Raw genomic sequence first — 24,852 nt, 5'->3', positions numbered from 1 at the left:
CACTCCTATGGGGACTTGCAGGCAGAATGTCAACCCCATGTATTCCTAAGGGGACTTTGAGGCACCAGGTCAACCCCATGGAAGCCAAAGGGGAGTTTCAGGCAGAATGTCACCCCCATGTATTCCAAAGGTGACTTCCAGGCACCAGATCAACCCCAATCACTCCTATGGGGATTTACAGGCAGAATGTTAACCCCGTGTATTCCTAAGGGGACTTTGAGGCACCAGGTCAACCCCATGGTAGCCAATGGGGACTTGCAGGCAGAATGTCAACCCCATGTATTCCTAAGGGGACTTTGAGGCACCAGGTCAGCCCCATGGAAGCCAAAGGGGACTTTGAGTCACAATGTCAACCCCATGTATTCCTAAGGGGACGTCCAGGCACCAGGTCAACCCCATGGAAGCCAATGGGGACTTTCAGGCAGAATGAAAACCCCATGTATTCCTGAGGGGACTTGGAAGCACCAGGTCAACCCCATGGTAGCCAATGGGGACTTGCAGGCAGGATGTCAACCCCGTGTATTCCTAAGCGGACTTTGAGGCACCAGGTCAACCCCATGGAAGCCAAAGGGCACTTTCAGTCCCAATGTCAACCCCTTGCATTCCTAAGGGGACTTTCAGGCACCAGGTCAACCCCATGGAAGCCAATGGGGACTTTCAGGCAGAATGTCAACCCCATGTATTCCTAAGGGGACTTTGAGGCACCAGGTCAGCCCCATGCAAGCCAATGGGGACTTGCAGGCACAATGTCAACCCCGTGTATTCCTAAGCGGACTTTGAGGCACCAGGTCAACCCCATGGAAGCCAAAGGGGACTTTCAGGCACAATGTCAACCCCGTGTATTCCTAAGGGGTCTTTCAGGCACCAGGTCAACCCCATGGAAGCCAAAGGGGAGTTTCAGGCAGAATGTCACCCCCCTGTATTCCAAAGGTGACTTCCAGGCACCAGATCAACCCCAATCACTCCTATGGGGACTTGCAGGCGGAATGTCAACCCCATGTATTCCTAAGGGGACTTTGAGGCACCAGGTCAACCCCATGGAAGCCAATGGGGACTTTCAGGCAGAATGTCAACCCCATGTGTTCCTAAGGGGACTTTCAGGCACCAGGTCTACCCCATTCACTGCTATGGGGACTTGCCAGCAATATGTCAACCCCATACATTGCTATGGGGACCTTGAGCCCCCAGGCCAACCTCATGCAAGCCTAAGGGGACCTTGAGGCTCTCGGTCAAGCCCGTGTAAGCTTATGGGGACTTCCAGGCAGAATGTCATCCCCAGACATTGTTATGGGGCCTTTCGGGCACCAGCTCAACCCCATGCAAGTCTATGGGGACTTGTAGGCAGACAGTCAACCCTGTGCATTCCTATGGGGTCTTCCAGGCACCAGGTCAACCCCATGCAAGCCAGTGGGGACTTCCAGGCACAATGTCAACCCCATGCATTCCTATGGGACCTTTCAGGCACCAGGTCAACCCCATGCAAGCCTCTGGCGTTTGAGGTCACGAGACCGATTCGCTCTCTCCGCTCCCTCCATTTTTGGCCAAATGCCCTCTCGGCCCATGGCGAGCAAGGGCCGGAAACGCATTGCAAGTCAAGGGCCCGTGCTGAGAGCGAGCCGCCCCCACCTCCCCGGCCCCGTCAGGAGAAGGCGGGCTGGCCAGCGCGCCGCAGGGCGTGGGGCCCCACCGGGCTGAGGGCCAGGTTCTGGCTCCAGCCTCTTTGGCAGCCTGGGCCCCAAAGCCCACGTTGCCACCTCCTCAGCCCCCACGCTCCAGGTTTGGGGGCTGAAGCTGTATTCCCGGATGTCTTGCCCAGGTAGGAGGACCCCTCGGGGCTGCGGTCACAGCTCTTGGCAGGCCGCCTTCTCCCAGGCCCTTCCTTTGCAGCCAGCCTCCCTGCTCTGCTGGCCTTTCCTGAGTAGCGGCCGCCACGTTCTCGGGCTCCTCCTAGACCCAGTCGCCCAAATCCTCCTGCGATCCTTCCCTCTCCCTCCCGCCTCCAACACAGACACAGGTGCTCAACCCCTTCTTTCTTTGGTCCCCAAACTAGGAGGCAGGGGGGAGGAAGATGCCTTCACGGCCTGGCAACCGCGTTGGCTTCCTTTGCTTGCGCTGTGGTGCCTGGTGCCCAGGTCACTCGGTCCCATTCCTGGCGGGCTCTTCTCTGCTTCTGAGCACCTTCTCCTCCCTTCCCTCCGAGGCCACAGCTGCCCCGGGGCTGCCGCAGCTGCCCCGCCCCCACTCCCTCGGCAGGACTGTCACTGGAGGAGAGCCCACCGGCCTTCCCTTGCAAAGTTCCGTGAGCACGCTCCCCACCGCCTTTGGGGAAGGAGGCCGGAGAGCCCCACTCTCAGGCATGTCAAGGACAAAGCCACTTGGAGGGGCGGGAATCAGGTAGGGGAAGCAAAAGGCAAGCAGGGGGGAAACATAGCAGAGGATGGTTTCGATCCATCGACCTCTGGGTTATGGGCCCAGCACGCTCCCGCTGCGCCACTCTGCTGGGGCTGGCAGGCTGCCCTTCTGCCCCGACACCCTCTTGCCTCTCTGACAGGAAGCCAGCACCTCGCACAGTGAGGAGCAGTGCTTCCTTTCTCCTCCTCCCAGCCCACGCCTTCCCGCAGGCTCCCCACGCAGGCCAAAACCCGAGCCAGCGCTCTTCCTGGTGGCCATGCAACCGCCCGCCACAGATACCTGCAGAGCCCAGGTGGAAGGGCGCCCCTTCCTTTCTTCTGCCCGCGCCCCTCTTCTGAGCCTCTGACAGCAGCCTTTGACAGCGGGTTCTGCCTCCAGGCAATATGTTTTCAGGATCTGGGACCACGGAGTAGGACTGTGCATCACTCCAGCACGGCGGTCCACTGGTGCCCACGAGTATTGTGCCTGACGGGAGAAATGCCCCAGGCTGCATCCTCAACAGGGCCAGCCCAGTCCTGAGCAGCCCGTAGCACCCTTCGCGTTGTGTGTGGCTGGGGGTGTGCCTCCTCTCTTCATGTTGAGCCCTGCCTCACTTTCCCTGGCCCCAGGGGGAAGTCGAATGGAGGTGGAGGGCTTTTGCTTCCTGTCTTTTCAGACCCATGACCTGAACAGAGCTGTTTGTTGCAAAAGACCAGCAGCTGGTGCCCCGAGCTCACAGGGCTGGTTCGCAGAGCTAACTGCCGCCCAATAATCCGGTTGGGTTCTTGTGGGGAAGGAGAGCGCCCCTGAGAGAGAGAATGGCAATCGCCTTCCGAGCTGGAGAGCTGCTATTGTTTTCCCGTCCGGGTCCCTTGCCCTAGACCTGGCCGACGGACCCCGGTGGGCCGGAGGTGAGGGCTCCCGGTGGTGGTGCGGGACCAGGGGGCTGAGCCAGCCGGGCCTTCTTAGCGCAGCCGGCAGCGCGTCAGTCTCATAATCTGGAGGTCCTGAGTTCGAGCCTCAGAGAAGGCAGGCTTGCCTCTTGCTGCCTGAGCCAGGCGCCTTGCCTGCCACCCGGGGCAGGCTCCAGTCGCCTAAGCTTGGCCCCCCGCTGCCTTTTCTTCCCGGTGCTGGCCAGGAGGCAGGCGCCTGGTGTGTCCGCGCGGGTGGCGCTGGCGATGCTCTTCCTGGGCCGGCTTTGCCCAAGGTAGCGCACACCATGAACGCTGAGGGCCATGCCCAGCCCGGTCACTAGTGGCAGCCCCAGTCCCTGCTTCTTTTCTGCTGGGCTGGTGCGGTGTCAGGTGCGGGAGGTGGCGGAGGAAAAGCAGCCAGGCCGAAGCAGGTGCTTGGGCGCCCCGCAGAGAAAGTGGCCCAGCCTGGGGGAGCGTGGCCGAGCGGTCCAAGGCGCTGGATTAAGGCTCCAGTCTTTGCGGGGGCGTGGGTTCGAATCCCACCGCTACCACAGATTTTGCAGCGTGCAGGTGGCACTTGGGCCTCCCGAAGCTCCCCTTGCTACGGCCTTGTTCCCTCGCAGCTCGCGCTCTGCCCAAAGGTCCCCCTTAGGCTGCTGAAGCCTCGACTCTGCTCATTCTGCCCCTGCTTTCTGGAGCCCTTGCCCCCAAGTTGTGGGGGCTGCTCCAGCCCTTCTTGCCCCTGGTCCCAAGAGACCAGCTTCGCGACTGCCCCATACACAGTGGTGAGCAGGACCAGGGCGACCTGGGTGCCTGCAGGAGGCAGGACCAAGAGGAGCAGTGTGATACGGCAAGGAGGGAAATGGCGGTCGCCTCGAAGGAGGCGGAGCAGATGTGAAAAGCCTGGGAGTAGGGGCCTCTAGATACTAGGATGGCTGGGGAGAGGAAGGTGGGTAGCAGGCCGGGACCTGGAGCAAATGTTGGGCAGGCGGAAGTAGGGAAGCAGGGCGGTGGCGGCGGGGGCACGGAAAGACGGAGCCTGGGTGGGAGGGCCAGTTTTTGGAGGCTTAAGCCCCGGGTGGTTGTGCGGGTGCTGTGTTTATTGTTGCCCGACCGCACCCTCTGTATTTGCTTGGCAGGGAAATCCTGGGCGGTAGGAATTTGTGGCACCAGGTCAACCTTATGGAAGCCAAAGGGGACTTTCAGGCACAAGGTCAACCCCATGTATTCCTAAAGGGACTTTGAGGCACCAGGTCAAACCCATGGAAGCCAAAGGGGACTTTCAGGCACAGTGTCAACCCCATGTATTCCTAAGGGGTCTTTCAGGCACCAGGTCAACCCCATGGAAGCCAAAGGGGAGTTACAGGCAGAATGTCATCCCCATGTATTCCAAAGCTGACTTCCAGGCACCAGGTCAACCCCAATCACTCCTATGGGGACTTGCAGGCAGAATGTCAACCCCATGTATTCCTAAGGGGACTTTGAGGCACCAGGTCAACCCCATGGAAGCCAAAGGGGAGTTTCAGGCAGAATGTCACCCCCATGTATTCCAAAGGTGACTTCCAGGCACCAGATCAACCCCAATCACTCCTATGGGGATTTACAGGCAGAATGTTAACCCCGTGTATTCCTAAGGGGACTTTGAGGCACCAGGTCAACCCCATGGTAGCCAATGGGGACTTGCAGGCAGAATGTCAACCCCATGTATTCCTAAGGGGACTTTGAGGCACCAGGTCAGCCCCATGGAAGCCAAAGGGGACTTTGAGTCACAATGTCAACCCCATGTATTCCTAAGGGGACGTCCAGGCACCAGGTCAACCCCATGGAAGCCAATGGGGACTTTCAGGCAGAATGAAAACCCCATGTATTCCTGAGGGGACTTGGAAGCACCAGGTCAACCCCATGGTAGCCAATGGGGACTTGCAGGCAGGATGTCAACCCTGTGTATTCCTAAGCGGACTTTGAGGCACCAGGTCAACCCCATGGAAGCCAAAGGGCACTTTCAGTCCCAATGTCAACCCCTTGCATTCCTAAGGGGACTTTCAGGCACCAGGTCAACCCCATGGAAGCCAATGGGGACTTTCAGGCAGAATGTCAACCCCATGTATTCCTAAGGGGACTTTGAGGCACCAGGTCAGCCCCATGCAAGCCAATGGGGACTTGCAGGCACAATGTCAACCCCGTGTATTCCTAAGCGGACTTTGAGGCACCAGGTCAACCCCATGGAAGCCAAAGGGGACTTTCAGGCACAATGTCAACCCCGTGTATTCCTAAGGGGTCTTTCAGGCACCAGGTCAACCCCATGGAAGCCAAAGGGGAGTTTCAGGCAGAATGTCACCCCCCTGTATTCCAAAGGTGACTTCCAGGCACCAGATCAACCCCAATCACTCCTATGGGGACTTGCAGGCGGAATGTCAACCCCATGTATTCCTAAGGGGACTTTGAGGCACCAGGTCAACCCCATGGAAGCCAATGGGGACTTTCAGGCAGAATGTCAACCCCATGTGTTCCTAAGGGGACTTTCAGGCACCAGGTCTACCCCATTCACTGCTATGGGGACTTGCCAGCAATATGTCAACCCCATACATTGCTATGGGGACCTTGAGCCCCCAGGCCAACCTCATGCAAGCCTAAGGGGACCTTGAGGCTCTCGGTCAAGCCCGTGTAAGCTTATGGGGACTTCCAGGCAGAATGTCATCCCCAGACATTGTTATGGGGCCTTTCGGGCACCAGCTCAACCCCATGCAAGTCTATGGGGACTTGTAGGCAGACAGTCAACCCTGTGCATTCCTATGGGGTCTTCCAGGCACCAGGTCAACCCCATGCAAGCCAGTGGGGACTTCCAGGCACAATGTCAACCCCATGCATTCCTATGGGACCTTTCAGGCACCAGGTCAACCCCATGCAAGCCTCTGGCGTTTGAGGTCACGAGACCGATTCGCTCTCTCCGCTCCCTCCATTTTTGGCCAAATGCCCTCTCGGCCCATGGCGAGCAAGGGCCGGAAACGCATTGCAAGTCAAGGGCCCGTGCTGAGAGCGAGCCGCCCCCACCTCCCCGGCCCCGTCAGGAGAAGGCGGGCTGGCCAGCGCGCCGCAGGGCGTGGGGCCCCACCGGGCTGAGGGCCAGGTTCTGGCTCCAGCCTCTTTGGCAGCCTGGGCCCCAAAGCCCACGTTGCCACCTCCTCAGCCCCCACGCTCCAGGTTTGGGGGCTGAAGCTGTATTCCCGGATGTCTTGCCCAGGTAGGAGGACCCCTCGGGGCTGCGGTCACAGCTCTTGGCAGGCCGCCTTCTCCCAGGCCCTTCCTTTGCAGCCAGCCTCCCTGCTCTGCTGGCCTTTCCTGAGTAGCGGCCGCCACGTTCTCGGGCTCCTCCTAGACCCAGTCGCCCAAATCCTCCTGCGATCCTTCCCTCTCCCTCCCGCCTCCAACACAGACACAGGTGCTCAACCCCTTCTTTCTTTGGTCCCCAAACTAGGAGGCAGGGGGGAGGAAGATGCCTTCACGGCCTGGCAACCGCGTTGGCTTCCTTTGCTTGCGCTGTGGTGCCTGGTGCCCAGGTCACTCGGTCCCATTCCTGGCGGGCTCTTCTCTGCTTCTGAGCACCTTCTCCTCCCTTCCCTCCGAGGCCACAGCTGCCCCGGGGCTGCCGCAGCTGCCCCGCCCCCACTCCCTCGGCAGGACTGTCACTGGAGGAGAGCCCACCGGCCTTCCCTTGCAAAGTTCCGTGAGCACGCTCCCCACCGCCTTTGGGGAAGGAGGCCGGAGAGCCCCACTCTCAGGCATGTCAAGGACAAAGCCACTTGGAGGGGCGGGAATCAGGTAGGGGAAGCAAAAGGAAAGCAGGGGGGAAACATAGCAGAGGATGGTTTCGATCCATCGACCTCTGGGTTATGGGCCCAGCACGCTCCCGCTGCGCCACTCTGCTGGGGCTGGCAGGCTGCCCTTCTGCCCCGACACCCTCTTGCCTCTCTGACAGGAAGCCAGCACCTCGCACAGTGAGGACCAGTGCTTCCTTTCTCCTCCTCCCAGCCCACGCCTTCCCGCAGGCTCCCCACGCAGGCCAAAACCCGAGCCAGCGCTCTTCCTGGTGGCCATGCAACCGCCCGCCACAGATACCTGCAGAGCCCAGGTGGAAGGGCGCCCCTTCCTTTCTTCTGCCCGCGCCCCTCTTCTGAGCCTCTGACAGCAGCCTTTGACAGCGGGTTCTGCCTCCAGGCAATATGTTTTCAGGATCTGGGACCACGGAGTAGGACTGTGCATCACTCCAGCACGGCGGTCCACTGGTGCCCACGAGTATTGTGCCTGACGGGAGAAATGCCCCAGGCTGCATCCTCAACAGGGCCAGCCCAGTCCTGAGCAGCCCGTAGCACCCTTCGCGTTGTGTGTGGCTGGGGGTGTGCCTCCTCTCTTCATGTTGAGCCCTGCCTCACTTTCCCTGGCCCCAGGGGGAAGTCGAATGGAGGTGGAGGGCTTTTGCTTCCTGTCTTTTCAGACCCATGACCTGAACAGAGCTGTTTGTTGCAAAAGACCAGCAGCTGGTGCCCCGAGCTCACAGGGCTGGTTCGCAGAGCTAACTGCCGCCCAATAATCCGGTTGGGTTCTTGTGGGGAAGGAGAGCGCCCCTGAGAGAGAGAATGGCAATCGCCTTCCGAGCTGGAGAGCTGCTATTGTTTTCCCGTCCGGGTCCCTTGCCCTAGACCTGGCCGACGGACCCCGGTGGGCCGGAGGTGAGGGCTCCCGGTGGTGGTGCGGGACCAGGGGGCTGAGCCAGCCGGGCCTTCTTAGCGCAGCCGGCAGCGCGTCAGTCTCATAATCTGGAGGTCCTGAGTTCGAGCCTCAGAGAAGGCAGGCTTGCCTCTTGCTGCCTGAGCCAGGCGCCTTGCCTGCCACCCGGGGCAGGCTCCAGTCGCCTAAGCTTGGCCCCCCGCTGCCTTTTCTTCCCGGTGCTGGCCAGGAGGCAGGCGCCTGGTGTGTCCGCGCGGGTGGCGCTGGCGATGCTCTTCCTGGGCCGGCTTTGCCCAAGGTAGCGCACACCATGAACGCTGAGGGCCATGCCCAGCCCGGTCACTAGTGGCAGCCCCAGTCCCTGCTTCTTTTCTGCTGGGCTGGTGCGGTGTCAGGTGCGGGAGGTGGCGGAGGAAAAGCAGCCAGGCCGAAGCAGGTGCTTGGGCGCCCCGCAGAGAAAGTGGCCCAGCCTGGGGGAGCGTGGCCGAGCGGTCCAAGGCGCTGGATTAAGGCTCCAGTCTTTGCGGGGGCGTGGGTTCGAATCCCACCGCTACCACAGATTTTGCAGCGTGCAGGTGGCACTTGGGCCTCCCGAAGCTCCCCTTGCTACGGCCTTGTTCCCTCGCAGCTCGCGCTCTGCCCAAAGGTCCCCCTTAGGCTGCTGAAGCCTCGACTCTGCTCATTCTGCCCCTGCTTTCTGGAGCCCTTGCCCCCAAGTTGGGGGGGCTGCTCCAGCCCTTCTTGCCCCTGGTCCCAAGAGACCAGCTTCGCGACTGCCCCATACACAGTGGTGAGCAGGACCAGGGCGACCTGGGTGCCTGCAGGAGGCAGGACCAAGAGGAGCAGTGTGATACGGCAAGGAGGGAAATGGCGGTCGCCTCGAAGGAGGCGGAGCAGATGTGAAAAGCCTGGGAGTAGGGGCCTCTAGATACTAGGATGGCTGGGGAGAGGAAGGTGGGTAGCAGGCCGGGACCTGGAGCAAATGTTGGGCAGGCGGAAGTAGGGAAGCAGGGCGGTGGCGGCGGGGGCACGGAAAGACGGAGCCTGGGTGGGAGGGCCAGTTTTTGGAGGCTTAAGCCCCGGGTGGTTGTGCGGGTGCTGTGTTTATTGTTGCCCGACCGCACCCTCTGTATTTGCTTGGCAGGGAAATCCTGGGCGGTAGGAATTTGTGGCACCAGGTCAACCTTATGGAAGCCAAAGGGGACTTTCAGGCACAAGGTCAACCCCATGTATTCCTAAAGGGACTTTGAGGCACCAGGTCAAACCCATGGAAGCCAAAGGGGACTTTCAGGCACAGTGTCAACCCCATGTATTCCTAAGGGGTCTTTCAGGCACCAGGTCAACCCCATGGAAGCCAAAGGGGAGTTACAGGCAGAATGTCATCCCCATGTATTCCAAAGCTGACTTCCAGGCACCAGGTCAACCCCAATCACTCCTATGGGGACTTGCAGGCAGAATGTCAACCCCATGTATTCCTAAGGGGACTTTGAGGCACCAGGTCAACCCCATGGAAGCCAAAGGGGAGTTTCAGGCAGAATGTCACCCCCATGTATTCCAAAGGTGACTTCCAGGCACCAGATCAACCCCAATCACTCCTATGGGGATTTACAGGCAGAATGTTAACCCCGTGTATTCCTAAGGGGACTTTGAGGCACCAGGTCAACCCCATGGTAGCCAATGGGGACTTGCAGGCAGAATGTCAACCCCATGTATTCCTAAGGGGACTTTGAGGCACCAGGTCAGCCCCATGGAAGCCAAAGGGGACTTTGAGTCACAATGTCAACCCCATGTATTCCTAAGGGGACGTCCAGGCACCAGGTCAACCCCATGGAAGCCAATGGGGACTTTCAGGCAGAATGAAAACCCCATGTATTCCTGAGGGGACTTGGAAGCACCAGGTAAACCCCATGGTAGCCAATGGGGACTTGCAGGCAGGATGTCAACCCCGTGTATTCCTAAGCGGACTTTGAGGCACCAGGTCAACCCCATGGAAGCCAAAGGGCACTTTCAGTCCCAATGTCAACCCCTTGCATTCCTAAGGGGACTTTCAGGCACCAGGTCAACCCCATGGAAGCCAATGGGGACTTTCAGGCAGAATGTCAACCCCATGTATTCCTAAGGGGACTTTGAGGCACCAGGTCAGCCCCATGCAAGCCAATGGGGACTTGCAGGCACAATGTCAACCCCGTGTATTCCTAAGCGGACTTTGAGGCACCAGGTCAACCCCATGGAAGCCAAAGGGGACTTTCAGGCACAATGTCAACCCCGTGTATTCCTAAGGGGTCTTTCAGGCACCAGGTCAACCCCATGGAAGCCAAAGGGGAGTTTCAGGCAGAATGTCACCCCCCTGTATTCCAAAGGTGACTTCCAGGCACCAGATCAACCCCAATCACTCCTATGGGGACTTGCAGGCGGAATGTCAACCCCATGTATTCCTAAGGGGACTTTGAGGCACCAGGTCAACCCCATGGAAGCCAATGGGGACTTTCAGGCAGAATGTCAACCCCATGTGTTCCTAAGGGGACTTTCAGGCACCAGGTCTACCCCATTCACTGCTATGGGGACTTGCCAGCAATATGTCAACCCCATACATTGCTATGGGGACCTTGAGCCCCCAGGCCAACCTCATGCAAGCCTAAGGGGACCTTGAGGCTCTCGGTCAAGCCCGTGTAAGCTTATGGGGACTTCCAGGCAGAATGTCATCCCCAGACATTGTTATGGGGCCTTTCGGGCACCAGCTCAACCCCATGCAAGTCTATGGGGACTTGTAGGCAGACAGTCAACCCTGTGCATTCCTATGGGGTCTTCCAGGCACCAGGTCAACCCCATGCAAGCCAGTGGGGACTTCCAGGCACAATGTCAACCCCATGCATTCCTATGGGACCTTTCAGGCACCAGGTCAACCCCATGCAAGCCTCTGGCGTTTGAGGTCACGAGACCGATTCGCTCTCTCCGCTCCCTCCATTTTTGGCCAAATGCCCTCTCGGCCCATGGCGAGCAAGGGCCGGAAACGCATTGCAAGTCAAGGGCCCGTGCTGAGAGCGAGCCGCCCCCACCTCCCCGGCCCCGTCAGGAGAAGGCGGGCTGGCCAGCGCGCCGCAGGGCGTGGGGCCCCACCGGGCTGAGGGCCAGGTTCTGGCTCCAGCCTCTTTGGCAGCCTGGGCCCCAAAGCCCACGTTGCCACCTCCTCAGCCCCCACGCTCCAGGTTTGGGGGCTGAAGCTGTATTCCCGGATGTCTTGCCCAGGTAGGAGGACCCCTCGGGGCTGCGGTCACAGCTCTTGGCAGGCCGCCTTCTCCCAGGCCCTTCCTTTGCAGCCAGCCTCCCTGCTCTGCTGGCCTTTCCTGAGTAGCGGCCGCCACGTTCTCGGGCTCCTCCTAGACCCAGTCGCCCAAATCCTCCTGCGATCCTTCCCTCTCCCTCCCGCCTCCAACACAGACACAGGTGCTCAACCCCTTCTTTCTTTGGTCCCCAAACTAGGAGGCAGGGGGGAGGAAGATGCCTTCACGGCCTGGCAACCGCGTTGGCTTCCTTTGCTTGCGCTGTGGTGCCTGGTGCCCAGGTCACTCGGTCCCATTCCTGGCGGGCTCTTCTCTGCTTCTGAGCACCTTCTCCTCCCTTCCCTCCGAGGCCACAGCTGCCCCGGGGCTGCCGCAGCTGCCCCGCCCCCACTCCCTCGGCAGGACTGTCACTGGAGGAGAGCCCACCGGCCTTCCCTTGCAAAGTTCCGTGAGCACGCTCCCCACCGCCTTTGGGGAAGGAGGCCGGAGAGCCCCACTCTCAGGCATGTCAAGGACAAAGCCACTTGGAGGGGCGGGAATCAGGTAGGGGAAGCAAAAGGCAAGCAGGGGGGAAACATAGCAGAGGATGGTTTCGATCCATCGACCTCTGGGTTATGGGCCCAGCACGCTCCCGCTGCGCCACTCTGCTGGGGCTGGCAGGCTGCCCTTCTGCCCCGACACCCTCTTGCCTCTCTGACAGGAAGCCAGCACCTCGCACAGTGAGGACCAGTGCTTCCTTTCTCCTCCTCCCAGCCCACGCCTTCCCGCAGGCTCCCCACGCAGGCCAAAACCCGAGCCAGCGCTCTTCCTGGTGGCCATGCAACCGCCCGCCACAGATACCTGCAGAGCCCAGGTGGAAGGGCGCCCCTTCCTTTCTTCTGCCCGCGCCCCTCTTCTGAGCCTCTGACAGCAGCCTTTGACAGCGGGTTCTGCCTCCAGGCAATATGTTTTCAGGATCTGGGACCACGGAGTAGGACTGTGCATCACTCCAGCACGGCGGTCCACTGGTGCCCACGAGTATTGTGCCTGACGGGAGAAATGCCCCAGGCTGCATCCTCAACAGGGCCAGCCCAGTCCTGAGCAGCCCGTAGCACCCTTCGCGTTGTGTGTGGCTGGGGGTGTGCCTCCTCTCTTCATGTTGAGCCCTGCCTCACTTTCCCTGGCCCCAGGGGGAAGTCGAATGGAGGTGGAGGGCTTTTGCTTCCTGTCTTTTCAGACCCATGACCTGAACAGAGCTGTTTGTTGCAAAAGACCAGCAGCTGGTGCCCCGAGCTCACAGGGCTGGTTCGCAGAGCTAACTGCCGCCCAATAATCCGGTTGGCTTCTTGTGGGGAAGGAGAGCGCCCCTGAGAGAGAGAATGGCAATCGCCTTCCGAGCTGGAGAGCTGCTATTGTTTTCCCGTCCGGGTCCCTTGCCCTAGACCTGGCCGACGGACCCCGGTGGGCCGGAGGTGAGGGCTCCCGGTGGTGGTGCGGGACCAGGGGGCTGAGCCAGCCGGGCCTTCTTAGCGCAGCCGGCAGCGCGTCAGTCTCATAATCTGGAGGTCCTGAGTTCGAGCCTCAGAGAAGGCAGGCTTGCCTCTTGCTGCCTGAGCCAGGCGCCTTGCCTGCCACCCGGGGCAGGCTCCAGTCGCCTAAGCTTGGCCCCCCGCTGCCTTTTCTTCCCGGTGCTGGCCAGGAGGCAGGCGCCTGGTGTGTCCGCGCGGGTGGCGCTGGCGATGCTCTTCCTGGGCCGGCTTTGCCCAAGGTAGCGCACACCATGAACGCTGAGGGCCATGCCCAGCCCGGTCACTAGTGGCAGCCCCAGTCCCTGCTTCTTTTCTGCTGGGCTGGTGCGGTGTCAGGTGCGGGAGGTGGCGGAGGAAAAGCAGCCAGGCCGAAGCAGGTGCTTGGGCGCCCCGCAGAGAAAGTGGCCCAGCCTGGGGGAGCGTGGCCGAGCGGTCCAAGGCGCTGGATTAAGGCTCCAGTCTCTGCGGGGGCGTGGGTTCGAATCCCACCGCTACCACAGATTTTGCAGCGTGCAGGTGGCACTTGGGCCTCCCGAAGCTCCCCTTGCTACGGCCTTGTTCCCTCGCAGCTCGCGCTCTGCCCAAAGGTCCCCCTTAGGCTGCTGAAGCCTCGACTCTGCTCATTCTGCCCCTGCTTTCTGGAGCCCTTGCCCCCAAGTTGGGGGGGCTGCTCCAGCCCTTCTTGCCCCTGGTCCCAAGAGACCAGCTTCGCGACTGCCCCATACACAGTGGTGAGCAGGACCAGGGCGACCTGGGTGCCTGCAGGAGGCAGGACCAAGAGGAGCAGTGTGATACGGCAAGGAGGGAAATGGCGGTCGCCTCGAAGGAGGCGGAGCAGATGTGAAAAGCCTGGGAGTAGGGGCCTCTAGATACTAGGATGGCTGGGGAGAGGAAGGTGGGTAGCAGGCCGGGACCTGGAGCAAATGTTGGGCAGGCGGAAGTAGGGAAGCAGGGCGGTGGCGGCGGGGGCACGGAAAGACGGAGCCTGGGTGGGAGGGCCAGTTTTTGGAGGCTTAAGCCCCGGGTGGTTGTGCGGGTGCTGTGTTTATTGTTGCCCGACCGCACCCTCTGTATTTGCTTGGCAGGGAAATCCTGGGCGGTAGGAATTTGTGGCACCAGGTCAACCTTATGGAAGCCAAAGGGGACTTTCAGGCACAAGGTCAACCCCATGTATTCCTAAAGGGACTTTGAGGCACCAGGTCAACCCCATGGAAGCCAAAGGGGACTTTCAGGCACAGTGTCAACCCCATGTATTCCTAAGGGGTCTTTCAGGCACCAGGTCAACCCCATGGAAGCCAAAGGGGAGTTACAGGCAGAATGTCATCCCCATGTATTCCAAAGCTGACTTCCAGGCACCAGGTCAACCCCAATCACTCCTATGGGGACTTGCAGGCAGAATGTCAACCCCATGTATTCCTAAGGGGACTTTGAGGCACCAGGTCAACCCCATGGAAGCCAATGGGGACTTTCAGGCAGAATGTCAACCCCATGTGTTCCTAAGGGGACTTTCAGGCACCAGGTCTACCCCATTCACTGCTATGGGGACTTGCCAGCAATATGTCAACCCCATACATTGCTATGGGGACCTTGAGCCCCCAGGCCAACCTCATGCAAGCCTAAGGGGACCTTGAGGCTCTCGGTCAAGCCCTTGTAAGCTTATGGGGACTTCCAGGCAGAATGTCATCCCCAGACATTGTTATGGGGCCTTTCGGGCACCAGCTCAACCCCATGCAAGTCTATGGGGACTTGTAGGCAGACAGTCAACCCTGTGCATTCCTATGGGGTCTTCCAGGCACCAGGTCAACCCCATGCAAGCCAGTGGGGACTTCCAGGCACAATGTCAACCCCATGCATTCGTATGGGACCTTTCAGGCACCAGGTCAACCCCATGCAAGCCTCTGGCGTTTGAGGTCACGAGACCGATTCGCTCTCTCCGCTCCCTCCATTTTTGGCCAAATGCCCTCTCGGCCCATGGCGAGCAAGGGCCGGAAACGCATTGCAAGTCAAGGGCCCGTGCTGAGAGCGAGCCGCCCCCACCTCCCCGGCCCCGTCAGGAGAAGGCGGGCTGGCCAGCGCGCCGCAGGGCGTGGGGCCCCACCGGGCTGAGGGCCAGGTTCTGGCTCCAGCCTCTTTGGCAGCCTGGGCCCCAAAGCCCACGTTGCCACCTCCTCAGCCCCCACGCTCCAGGTTTGGGGGCTGAAGCTGTATTCCCGGATGTCTTGCCCAGGTAGGAGGACCCCTCGGGGCTGCGGTCACAGCTCTTGGCAGGCCGCCTTCTCCCAGGCCCTTCCTTTGCAGCCAGCCTCCCTGCTCTGCTGGCCTTTCCTGAGTAGCGGCCGCCACGTTCTCGGGCTCCTCCTAGACCCAGTCGCCCAAATCCTCCTGCGATCCTTCCCTCTCCCTCCCGCCTCCAACACAGACACAGGTGCTCAACCCCTTCTTTCTTTGGTCCCCAAACTAGGAGGCAGGGGGGAGGAAGATGCCTTCACGGCCTGGCAACCGCGTTGGCTTCCTTTGCTTGCGCTGTGGTGCCTGGTGCCCAGGTCACTCGGTCCCATTCCTGGCGGGCTCTTCTCTGCTTCTGAGCACCTTCTCCTCCCTTCCCTCCGAGGCCACAGCTGCCCCGGGGCTGCCGCAGCTGCCCCGCCCCCACTCCCTCGGCAGGACTGTCACTGGAGGAGAGCCCACCGGCCTTCCCTTGCAAAGTTCCGTGAGCACGCTCCCCACCGCCTTTGGGGAAGGAGGCCGGAGAGCCCCACTCTCAGGCATGTCAAGGACAAAGCCACTTGGAGGGGCGGGAATCAGGTAGGGGAAGCAAAAGGCAAGCAGGGGGGAAACATAGCAGAGGATGGTTTCGATCCATCGACCTCTGGGTTATGGGCCCAGCACGCTCCCGCTGCGCCACTCTGCTGGGGCTGGCAGGCTGCCCTTCTGCCCCGACACCCTCTTGCCTCTCTGACAGGAAGCCAGCACCTCGCACAGTGAGGAGCAGTGCTTCCTTTCTCCTCCTCCCAGCCCATGCCTTCCCGCAGGCTCCCCACGCAGGCCAAAACCCGAGCCAGCGCTCTTCCTGGTGGCCATGCAACCGCCGGCCACAGATACCTGCAGAGCCCAGGTGGAAGGGCGCCCCTTCCTTTCTTCTGCCCGCGCCCCTCTTCTGAGCCTCTGACAGCAGCCTTTGACAGCGGGTTCTGCCTCCAGGCAATATGTTTTCAGGATCTGGGACCACGGAGTAGGACTGTGCATCACTCCAGCACGGCGGTCCACTGGTGCCCACGAGTATTGTGCCTGACGGGAGAAATGCCCCAGGCTGCATCCTCAACAGGGCCAGCCCAGTCCTGAGCAGCCCGTAGCACCCTTCGCGTTGTGTGTGGCTGGGGGTGTGCCTCCTCTCTTCATGTTGAGCCCTGCCTCACTTTCCCTGGCCCCAGGGGGAAGTCGAATGGAGGTGGAGGGCTTTTGCTTCCTGTCTTTTCAGACCCATGACCTGAACAGAGCTGTTTGTTGCAAAAGACCAGCAGCTGGTGCCCCGAGCTCACAGGGCTGGTTCGCAGAGCTAACTGCCGCCCAATAATCCGGTTGGGTTCTTGTGGGGAAGGAGAGCGCCCCTGAGAGAGAGAATGGCAATCGCCTTCCGAGCTGGAGAGCTGCTATTGTTTTCCCGTCCGGGTCCCTTGCCCTAGACCTGGCCGACGGACCCCGGTGGGCCGGAGGTGAGGGCTCCCGGTGGTGGTGCGGGACCAGGGGGCTGAGCCAGCCGGGCCTTCTTAGCGCAGCCGGCAGCGCGTCAGTCTCATAATCTGGAGGTCCTGAGTTCGAGCCTCAGAGAAGGCAGGCTTGCCTCTTGCTGCCTGAGCCAGGCGCCTTGCCTGCCACCCGGGGCAGGCTCCAGTCGCCTAAGCTTGGCCCCCCGCTGCCTTTTCTTCCCGGTGCTGGCCAGGAGGCAGGCGCCTGGTGTGTCCGCGCGGGTGGCGCTGGCGATGCTCTTCCTGGGCCGGCTTTGCCCAAGGTAGCGCACACCATGAACGCTGAGGGCCATGCCCAGCCCGGTCACTAGTGGCAGCCCCAGTCCCTGCTTCTTTTCTGCTGGGCTGGTGCGGTGTCAGGTGCGGGAGGTGGCGGAGGAAAAGCAGCCAGGCCGAAGCAGGTGCTTGGGCGCCCCGCAGAGAAAGTGGCCCAGCCTGGGGGAGCGTGGCCGAGCGGTCCAAGGCGCTGGATTAAGGCTCCAGTCTCTGCGGGGGCGTGGGTTCGAATCCCACCGCTACCACAGATTTTGCAGCGTGCAGGTGGCACTTGGGCCTCCCGAAGCTCCCCTTGCTACGGCCTTGTTCCCTCGCAGCTCGCGCTCTGCCCAAAGGTCCCCCTTAGGCTGCTGAAGCCTCGACTCTGCTCATTCTGCCCCTGCTTTCTGGAGCCCTTGCCCCCAAGTTGTGGGGGCTGCTCCAGCCCTTCTTGCCCCTGGTCCCAAGAGACCAGCTTCGCGACTGCCCCATACACAGTGGTGAGCAGGACCAGGGCGACCTGGGTGCCTGCAGGAGGCAGGACCAAGAGGAGCAGTGTGATACGGCAAGGAGGGAAATGGCGGTCGCCTCGAAGGAGGCGGAGCAGATGTGAAAAGCCTGGGAGTAGGGGCCTCTAGATACTAGGATGGCTGGGGAGAGGAAGGTGGGTAGCAGGCCGGGACCTGGAGCAAATGTTGGGCAGGCGGAAGTAGGGAAGCAGGGCGGTGGCGGCGGGGGCACGGAAAGACGGAGCCTGGGTGGGAGGGCCAGTTTTTGGAGGCTTAAGCCCCGGGTGGTTGTGCGGGTGCTGTGTTTATTGTTGCCCGACCGCACCCTCTGTATTTGCTTGGCAGGGAAATCCTGGGCGGTAGGAATTTGTGGCACCAGGTCAACCTTATGGAAGCCAAAGGGGACTTTCAGGCACAAGGTCAACCCCATGTATTCCTAAAGGGACTTTGAGGCACCAGGTCAACCCCATGGAAGCCAAAGGGGACTTTCAGGCACAGTGTCAACCCCATGTATTCCTAAGGGGTCTTTCAGGCACCAGGTCAACCCCATGGAAGCCAAAGGGGAGTTACAGGCAGAATGTCATCCCCATGTATTCCAAAGCTGACTTCCAGGCACCAGGTCAACCCCAATCACTCCTATGGGGACTTGCAGGCAGAATGTCAACCCCATGTATTCCTAAGGGGACTTTGAGGCACCAGGTCAACCCCATGGAAGCCAATGGGGACTTTCAGGCAGAATGTCAACCCCATGTGTTCCTAAGGGGACTTTCAGGCACCAGGTCTACCCCATTCACTGCTATGGGGACTTGCCAGCAATATGTCAACCCCATACATTGCTATGGGGACCTTGAGCCCCCAGGCCAACCTCATGCAAGCCTAAGGGGACCTTGAGGCTCTCGGTCAAGCCCGTGTAAGCTTATGGGGACTTCCAGGCAGAATGTCATCCCCAGACATTGTTATGGGGCCTTTCGGGCACCAGCTCAACCCCATGCAAGTCTATGGGGACTTGTAGGCAGACAGTCAACCCTGTGCATTCCTATGGGGTCTTCCAGGCACCAGGTCAACCCCATGCAAGCCAGCGGGGACTTCCAGGCACAATGTCAACCCCATGCATTCGTATGGGACCTTTCAGGCACCAGGTCAACCCCATGCAAGCCTCTGGCGATTGAGGTCACGAGACCGATTCGCTCTCTCCGCTCCCTCCATTTTTGGCCAAATGCCCTCTCGGCCCATGGCGAGCAAGGGCCGGAAACGCATTGCAAGTCAAGGGCCCGTGCTGAGAGCGAGCCGCCCCCACCTCCCCGGCCCCGTCAGGAGAAGGCGGGCTGGCCAGCGCGCCGCAGGGCGTGGGGCCCCACCGGGCTGAGGGCCAGGTTCTGGCTCCAGCCTCTTTGGCAGCCTGGGCCCCAAAGCCCACGTTGCCACCTCCTCAGCCCCCACGCTCCAGGTTTGGGGGCTGAAGCTGTATTCCCGGATGTCTTGCCCAGGTAGGAGGACCCCTCGGGGCTGCGGTCACAGCTCTTGGCAGGCCGCCTTCTCCCAGGCCCTTCCTTTGCAGCCAGCCTCCCTGCTCTGCTGGCCTTTCCTGAGTAGCGGCCGCCACGTTCTCGGGCTCCTCCTAGACCCAGTCGCCCAAATCCTCCTGCGATCCTTCCCTCTCCCTCCCGCCTCCAACACAGACACAGGTGCTCAACCCCTTCTTTCTTTGGTCCCCAAACTAGGAGGCAGGGGGGAGGAAGATGCCTTCACGGCCTGGCAACCGCGTTGGCTTCCTTTGCTTGCGCTGTGGTGCCTGGTGCCCAGGTCACTCGGTCCCATTCCTGGCGGGCTCTTCTCTGCTTCTGAGCACCTTCTCCTCCCTTCCCTCCGAGGCCACAGCTGCCCCGGGGCTGCCGCAGCTGCCCCGCCCCCACTCCCTCGGCAGGACTGTCACTGGAGGAGAGCCCACCGGCCTTCCCTTGCAAAGTTCCGTGAGCACGCTCCCCACCGCCTTTGGGGAAGGAGGCCGGAGAGCCCCACTCTCAGGCATGTCAAGGACAAAGCCACTTGGAGGGGCGGGAATCAGGTAGGGGAAGCAAAAGGCAAGCAGGGGGGAAACATAGCAGAGGATGGTTTCGATCCATCGACCTCTGGGTTATGGGCCCAGCACGCTCCCGCTGCGCCACTCTGCTGGGGCTGGCAGGCTGCCCTTCTGCCCCGACACCCTCTTGCCTCTCTGACAGGAAGCCAGCACCTCGCACAGTGAGGAGCAGTGCTTCCTTTCTCCTCCTCCCAGCCCATGCCTTCCCGCAGGCTCCCCACGCAGGCCAAAACCCGAGCCAGCGCTCTTCCTGGTGGCCATGCAACCGCCGGCCACAGATACCTGCAGAGCCCAGGTGGAAGGGCGCCCCTTCCTTTCTTCTGCCCGCGCCCCTCTTCTGAGCCTCTGACAGCAGCCTTTGACAGCGGGTTCTGCCTCCAGGCAATATGTTTTCAGGATCTGGGACCACGGAGTAGGACTGTGCATCACTCCAGCACGGCGGTCCACTGGTGCCCACGAGTATTGTGCCTGACGGGAGAAATGCCCCAGGCTGCATCCTCAACAGGGCCAGCCCAGTCCTGAGCAGCCCGTAGCACCCTTCGCGTTGTGTGTGGCTGGGGGTGTGCCTCCTCTCTTCATGTTGAGCCCTGCCTCACTTTCCCTGGCCCCAGGGGGAAGTCGAATGGAGGTGGAGGGCTTTTGCTTCCTGTCTTTTCAGACCCATGACCTGAACAGAGCTGTTTGTTGCAAAAGACCAGCAGCTGGTGCCCCGAGCTCACAGGGCTGGTTCGCAGAGCTAACTGCCGCCCAATAATCCGGTTGGGTTCTTGTGGGGAAGGAGAGCGCCCCTGAGAGAGAGAATGGCAATCGCCTTCCGAGCTGGAGAGCTGCTATTGTTTTCCCGTCCGGGTCCCTTGCCCTAGACCTGGCCGACGGACCCCGGTGGGCCGGAGGTGAGGGCTCCCGGTGGTGGTGCGGGACCAGGGGGCTGAGCCAGCCGGGCCTTCTTAGCGCAGCCGGCAGCGCGTCAGTCTCATAATCTGGAGGTCCTGAGTTCAAGCCTCAGAGAAGGCAGGCTTGCCTCTTGCTGTCTGAGCCAGGCGCCTTGCCTGCCACCCGGGGCAGGCTCCAGTCGCCTAAGCTTGGCCCCCCGCTGCCTTTTCTTCCCGGTGCTGGCCAGGAGGCAGGCGCCTGGTGTGTCCGCGCGGGTGGCGCTGGCGATGCTCTTCCTGGGCCGGCTTTGCCCAAGGTAGCGCACACCATGAACGCTGAGGGCCATGCCCAGCCCGGTCACTAGTGGCAGCCCCAGTCCCTGCTTCTTTTCTGCTGGGCTGGTGCGGTGTCAGGTGCGGGAGGTGGCGGAGGAAAAGCAGCCAGGCCGAAGCAGGTGCTTGGGCGCCCCGCAGAGAAAGTGGCCCAGCCTGGGGGAGCGTGGCCGAGCGGTCCAAGGCGCTGGATTAAGGCTCCAGTCTCTGCGGGGGCGTGGGTTCGAATCCCACCGCTACCACAGATTTTGCAGCGTGCAGGTGGCACTTGGGCCTCCCGAAGCTCCCCTTGCTACGGCCTTGTTCCCTCGCAGCTCGCGCTCTGCCCAAAGGTCCCCCTTAGGCTGCTGAAGCCTCGACTCTGCTCATTCTGCCCCTGCTTTCTGGAGCCCTTGCCCCCAAGTTGGGGGGGCTGCTCCAGCCCTTCTTGCCCCTGGTCCCAAGAGACCAGCTTCGCGACTGCCCCATACACAGTGGTGAGCAGGACCAGGGCGACCTGGGTGCCTGCAGGAGGCAGGACCAAGAGGAGCAGTGTGATACGGCAAGGAGGGAAATGGCGGTCGCCTCGAAGGAGGCGGAGCAGATGTGAAAAGCCTGGGAGTAGGGGCCTCTAGATACTAGGATGGCTGGGGAGAGGAAGGTGGGTAGCAGGCCGGGACCTGGAGCAAATGTTGGGCAGGCGGAAGTAGGGAAGCAGGGCGGTGGCGGCGGGGGCACGGAAAGACGGAGCCTGGGTGGGAGGGCCAGTTTTTGGAGGCTTAAGCCCCGGGTGGTTGTGCGGGTGCTGTGTTTATTGTTGCCCGACCGCACCCTCTGTATTTGCTTGGCAGGGAAATCCTGGGCGGTAGGAATTTGTGGCACCAGGTCAACCTTATGGAAGCCAAAGGGGACTTTCAGGCACAAGGTCAACCCCATGTATTCCTAAAGGGACTTTGAGGCACCAGGTCAACCCCATGGAAGCCAAAGGGGACTTTCAGGCACAGTGTCAACCCCATGTATTCCTAAGGGGTCTTTCAGGCACCAGGTCAACCCCATGGAAGCCAAAGGGGAGTTACAGGCAGAATGTCATCCCCATGTATTCCAAAGCTGACTTCCAGGCACCAGGTCAACCCCAATCACTCCTATGGGGACTTGCAGGCAGAATGTCAACCCCATGTATTCCTAAGGGGACTTTGAGGCACCAGGTCAACCCCATGGAAGCCAATGGGGACTTTCAGGCAGAATGTCAACCCCATGTGTTCCTAAGGGGACTTTCAGGCACCAGGTCTACCCCATTCACTGCTATGGGGACTTGCCAGCAATATGTCAACCCCATACATTGCTATGGGGACCTTGAGCCCCCAGGCCAACCTCATGCAAGCCTAAGGGGACCTTGAGGCTCTCGGTCAAGCCCGTGTAAGCTTATGGGGACTTCCAGGCAGAATGTCATCCCCAGACATTGTTATGGGGCCTTTCGGGCACCAGCTCAACCCCATGCAAGTCTATGGGGACTTGTAGGCAGACAGTCAACCCTGTGCATTCCTATGGGGTCTTCCAGGCACCAGGTCAACCCCATGCAAGCCAGCGGGGACTTCCAGGCACAATGTCAACCCCATGCATTCGTATGGGACCTTTCAGGCACCAGGTCAACCCCATGCAAGCCTCTGGCGATTGAGGTCACGAGACCGATTCGCTCTCTCCGCTCCCTCCATTTTTGGCCAAATGCCCTCTCGGCCCATGGCGAGCAAGGGCCGGAAACGCATTGCAAGTCAAGGGCCCGTGCTGAGAGCGAGCCGCCCCCACCTCCCCGGCCCCGTCAGGAGAAGGCGGGCTGGCCAGCGCGCCGCAGGGCGTGGGGCCCCACCGGGCTGAGGGCCAGGTTCTGGCTCCAGCCTCTTTGGCAGCCTGGGCCCCAAAGCCCACGTTGCCACCTCCTCAGCCCCCACGCTCCAGGTTTGGGGGCTGAAGCTGTATTCCCGGATGTCTTGCCCAGGTAGGAGGACCCCTCGGGGCTGCGGTCACAGCTCTTGGCAGGCCGCCTTCTCCCAGGCCCTTCCTTTGCAGCCAGCCTCCCTGCTCTGCTGGCCTTTCCTGAGTAGCGGCCGCCACGTTCTCGGGCTCCTCCTAGACCCAGTCGCCCAAATCCTCCTGCGATCCTTCCCTCTCCCTCCCGCCTCCAACACAGACACAGGTGCTCAACCCCTTCTTTCTTTGGTCCCCAAACTAGGAGGCAGGGGGGAGGAAGATGCCTTCACGGCCTGGCAACCGCGTTGGCTTCCTTTGCTTGCGCTGTGGTGCCTGGTGCCCAGGTCACTCGGTCCCATTCCTGGCGGGCTCTTCTCTGCTTCTGAGCACCTTCTCCTCCCTTCCCTCCGAGGCCACAGCTGCCCCGGGGCTGCCGCAGCTGCCCCGCCCCCACTCCCTCGGCAGGACTGTCACTGGAGGAGAGCCCACCGGCCTTCCCTTGCAAAGTTCCGTGAGCACGCTCCCCACCGCCTTTGGGGAAGGAGGCCGGAGAGCCCCACTCTCAGGCATGTCAAGGACAAAGCCACTTGGAGGGGCGGGAATCAGGTAGGGGAAGCAAAAGGCAAGCAGGGGGGAAACATAGCAGAGGATGGTTTCGATCCATCGACCTCTGGGTTATGGGCCCAGCACGCTCCCGCTGCGCCACTCTGCTGGGGCTGGCAGGCTGCCCTTCTGCCCCGACACCCTCTTGCCTCTCTGACAGGAAGCCAGCACCTCGCACAGTGAGGAGCAGTGCTTCCTTTCTCCTCCTCCCAGCCCATGCCTTCCCGCAGGCTCCCCACGCAGGCCAAAACCCGAGCCAGCGCTCTTCCTGGTGGCCATGCAACCGCCGGCCACAGATACCTGCAGAGCCCAGGTGGAAGGGCGCCCCTTCCTTTCTTCTGCCCGCGCCCCTCTTCTGAGCCTCTGACAGCAGCCTTTGACAGCGGGTTCTGCCTCCAGGCAATATGTTTTCAGGATCTGGGACCACGGAGTAGGACTGTGCATCACTCCAGCACGGCGGTCCACTGGTGCCCACGAGTATTGTGCCTGACGGGAGAAATGCCCCAGGCTGCATCCTCAACAGGGCCAGCCCAGTCCTGAGCAGCCCGTAGCACCCTTCGCGTTGTGTGTGGCTGGGGGTGTGCCTCCTCTCTTCATGTTGAGCCCTGCCTCACTTTCCCTGGCCCCAGGGGGAAGTCGAATGGAGGTGGAGGGCTTTTGCTTCCTGTCTTTTCAGACCCATGACCTGAACAGAGCTGTTTGTTGCAAAAGACCAGCAGCTGGTGCCCCGAGCTCACAGGGCTGGTTCGCAGAGCTAACTGCCGCCCAATAATCCGGTTGGCTTCTTGTGGGGAAGGAGAGCGCCCCTGAGAGAGAGAATGGCAATCGCCTTCCGAGCTGGAGAGCTGCTATTGTTTTCCCGTCCGGGTCCCTTGCCCTAGACCTGGCCGACGGACCCCGGTGGGCCGGAGGTGAGGGCTCCCGGTGGTGGTGCGGGACCAGGGGGCTGAGCCAGCCGGGCCTTCTTAGCGCAGCCGGCAGCGCGTCAGTCTCATAATCTGGAGGTCCTGAGTTCAAGCCTCAGAGAAGGCAGGCTTGCCTCTTGCTGTCTGAGCCAGGCGCCTTGCCTGCCACCCGGGGCAGGCTCCAGTCGCCTAAGCTTGGCCCCCCGCTGCCTTTTCTTCCCGGTGCTGGCCAGGAGGCAGGCGCCTGGTGTGTCCGCGCGGGTGGCGCTGGCGATGCTCTTCCTGGGCCGGCTTTGCCCAAGGTAGCGCACACCATGAACGCTGAGGGCCATGCCCAGCCCGGTCACTAGTGGCAGCCCCAGTCCCTGCTTCTTTTCTGCTGGGCTGGTGCGGTGTCAGGTGCGGGAGGTGGCGGAGGAAAAGCAGCCAGGCCGAAGCAGGTGCTTGGGCGCCCCGCAGAGAAAGTGGCCCAGCCTGGGGGAGCGTGGCCGAGCGGTCCAAGGCGCTGGATTAAGGCTCCAGTCTCTGCGGGGGCGTGGGTTCGAATCCCACCGCTACCACAGATTTTGCAGCGTGCAGGTGGCACTTGGGCCTCCCGAAGCTCCCCTTGCTACGGCCTTGTTCCCTCGCAGCTCGCGCTCTGCCCAAAGGTCCCCCTTAGGCTGCTGAAGCCTCGACTCTGCTCATTCTGCCCCTGCTTTCTGGAGCCCTTGCCCCCAAGTTGGGGGGGCTGCTCCAGCCCTTCTTGCCCCTGGTCCCAAGAGACCAGCTTCGCGACTGCCCCAT

The 24,852-nt window shown here is 61.3% G+C and overlaps 4 non-coding genes across 4 annotated transcripts; all 4 read left to right on the top strand.

The window, feature by feature from the left end:
- Nucleotides 1-3,350: 3,350 nt before the first annotated feature.
- On the top strand, nucleotides 3,351-3,423 carry TRNAM-CAU (transfer RNA methionine (anticodon CAU)). The gene has a single exon. It is a non-coding gene; the product is annotated as a tRNA-Met (tRNA).
- Nucleotides 3,424-8,080: 4,657 nt separating this feature from the next.
- On the top strand, nucleotides 8,081-8,153 carry TRNAM-CAU (transfer RNA methionine (anticodon CAU)). Its single transcript has one exon. It is a non-coding gene; the product is annotated as a tRNA-Met (tRNA).
- A 4,657-nt stretch (nucleotides 8,154-12,810) lies between these two features.
- TRNAM-CAU (transfer RNA methionine (anticodon CAU)) lies at nucleotides 12,811-12,883 on the top strand. The gene has a single exon. It is a non-coding gene; the product is annotated as a tRNA-Met (tRNA).
- Nucleotides 12,884-16,580: 3,697 nt separating this feature from the next.
- Nucleotides 16,581-16,653, top strand: TRNAM-CAU (transfer RNA methionine (anticodon CAU)). The gene has a single exon. It is a non-coding gene; the product is annotated as a tRNA-Met (tRNA).
- The last annotated feature ends 8,199 nt before the right edge of the window (nucleotides 16,654-24,852 follow it).

This window comes from Alligator mississippiensis, chromosome 4 (genome assembly GCF_030867095.1).
Source record: "Alligator mississippiensis isolate rAllMis1 chromosome 4, rAllMis1, whole genome shotgun sequence".
In the NCBI taxonomy this organism is placed as follows: Eukaryota; Metazoa; Chordata; order Crocodylia; family Alligatoridae; genus Alligator; species Alligator mississippiensis.
The sequence above is the reverse complement of the archived record's forward strand: the minus strand, read 5'-3'. Positions and strand labels throughout refer to the sequence as shown.